A 2,493-nucleotide genomic window follows, 5' to 3' on the forward strand; every position below is an offset into this window, starting at 1 on the left:
AAAAAAAAAAAAAAAAAAAAAAGACTCACTTCCTTCAAGGCTATGCTATAGTTGCCGGGAGCTTCGTAAAAGTTTTCGAGCACTTACTCTGTGCTGGGCACTTCCAGTTCTGTGGCCTCACGAAAAACAGCCAACGAGGTCTAAAGATAGACACTGCTTCTACTGACCACAGGAGCTCAGAAAGGGACCTGTCTTTGAAGACCCTGCCAGGAAGTTAAAGAAAGATTCTCCAGGCTTTTTTTTTCTTTTCTACTCTTCTACCTCCAACCTGCTGACTCTCTGCCCCATCACAACACTCACAAGAAAGGGTGGGATAGAAGAGCTGTGTGTCTGGTTAGTCTTTCTGTAACCCCAGAGGCCAAAATCCTGCTTGGAGATAGGTGCGTGGTTAAAGAGAATGCTCCCTTGCCTCAGGTCACAGCCAGAAGAAAACTGGGGCAAAGTCAATTTTCACTTTTATTTATTTATTTTCATTTTATTAAAAAAATTTATTTGGTTGTGCTGGATCTTAGTTGTGGCAGGTGGGCTTGTTAGTTGTAGCAGGCGGGCTCCTCAGTTGCAGCACATGGGCTCCTTAGTTGTGGCATGTGAACTCTTAGCTGCGGCATGCATGTGGGATCTAGTTCCCTGAACAGGGATCAAACCTGGGCCCCCTGCGTTGGGAGCGTGGAGTCCTCTCTACTTTTAGAATGTTAAGAGCTAAGTTTAGATGGGTTTCTACCACTGAAATAAAAAGGATGTACAACTTGACATCCAGTATAAATTGACGAAGAAACCCCAGAAGACTAATACTTGTTGCTTTGCTCACCACCAATAAAATCCATAGAAAACTTGCCCTTGTAACACTGAAGAAGACAGAGCCTTATCCATCTAAACCACCAACAAATACCTTTAAGTGAACAGTGCTGAAAGGGGAGACCCCAAGGTATAACAAAAAAGAGCACTGAACTTGTAATGAAAACTACTGGCCTTGAGCACTGTGATTTACTACCTAGGTGACCTTCAGCAATTTTTTTTTTTTTTTTCTTTTTTTGCGGTATGTGGGCCTCTCACTGTTGTGGCCTCTCCCGTTGCGGAACATAGGCTCCGGACGCGCAGGCTCAGCGGCCATGGCTCACTGAGCCAGCCACTCCGCGGCATGTGGGATCCTCCTGGACCGGGGCACGAACCCGTGTCCCCTGCATCGGCAGGCGGACTCTCAACCACTGTGCCACCAGGGAAGCCCACCTTCAGCAATTTTAAACTCCTGTGCCTCTGCTCCTTCACCTGTAAAGTGGGGATAATTATATTGGTCCTTACAGCCTTCACAAGATTGGCATAACTATAACAACAAAAAGGGCTCCCTTGCAAAGGTATAATAGTTTGGACACTGTGAAGCACTCTGGGAGGCAGCATGGATCACACTGTCTTCACTGAAGGAAAACCCCCAAATCCAACAGCTGGTTTGTTCCTCCACTAGAACATAACAATCCCGGAGCCCTGGGAACAGAGTTAACAAACACTGCCCACAGCATACAGATGGAGAAAAGGTGACAGTGAGAAGTGATGACAGTCATGTTGGACCATGGTGAATGTCCAAGGCATTGTCGCTCTTTCTCCACTATCTCCTAACCATTCCTAGGAGAACTGATGTATTCCGACCATGCCCAGTATGGGCATCATTCTACCAACTACTGCCAGCCCCTCTGCTTCTGAGTTCCAGCGAGTATCCTGACTGCCTAACAGATATTTCCACTTGAATACCCACAAGCTAAATTTATCTGTGCCAAACAAATTATCTCCCCTACACACATTCTTTCCCTGACTCTTGCACCTCTGCCAGAAGCACCTTCTTCTTAATCACCTGAGCTCAACCCCTTGGTGCCACTGACTCCACCCCAAGCCCTCACTGTCTTCAGTGTAGAGACCTCTTGATTCTTTCTTTCTTTTTTTTTTTTTTATAATTTTATTTAATTTATTTATTTTTGGCTGTGTTGGGTCTTCGTTGCTGCGCGCGGGCTTTCTCTAGTTGCGGCGAGCGGGGGCTACTCTTCGTTGCGGTGCGCGGGCTTCTCATTGCGGTGGCTTCTCTTGTTGCGGGGCACAGGCTCTAGGTGCGCAGGCTTCAGTAGTTGTGGCTCGTGGGCTCTAGAGCGCAGGCTCAGTAGTGGTGGCACACGGGATTAGTTGCTCCGGGGCATGTGGGATCTTCCTGGACCAGGACTCGAACCTGTGTCCCCTGCACTGGCAGGCAGATTCTTAACCACTGCACCACCAGGGAAGTCCCCTCTTGATTCTTTCTTCATCGCATTTCTCAAATTCACTTTTCACTCGCCATGTCCCTTGTCACCAGTTCGTGCTTAAACTACTGCGACAGCTTCTCTTCTCTTTTTGGAATATGTGGTAGATACAACAGACAATGCTACCTTCCTAAAGCACAGCACTCATGGCATTCCTATACTCAAATTTTCAATACGTCCTTACAGCTCCCATGATAAAGTCTGAACGCTCTTC

Source organism: Lipotes vexillifer, unplaced genomic scaffold (assembly GCF_000442215.2).
Source record: "Lipotes vexillifer unplaced genomic scaffold, Lipotes_vexillifer_v1.1 scaffold1122, whole genome shotgun sequence".
NCBI lineage: Eukaryota > Metazoa > Chordata > Mammalia > Artiodactyla > Lipotidae > Lipotes > Lipotes vexillifer.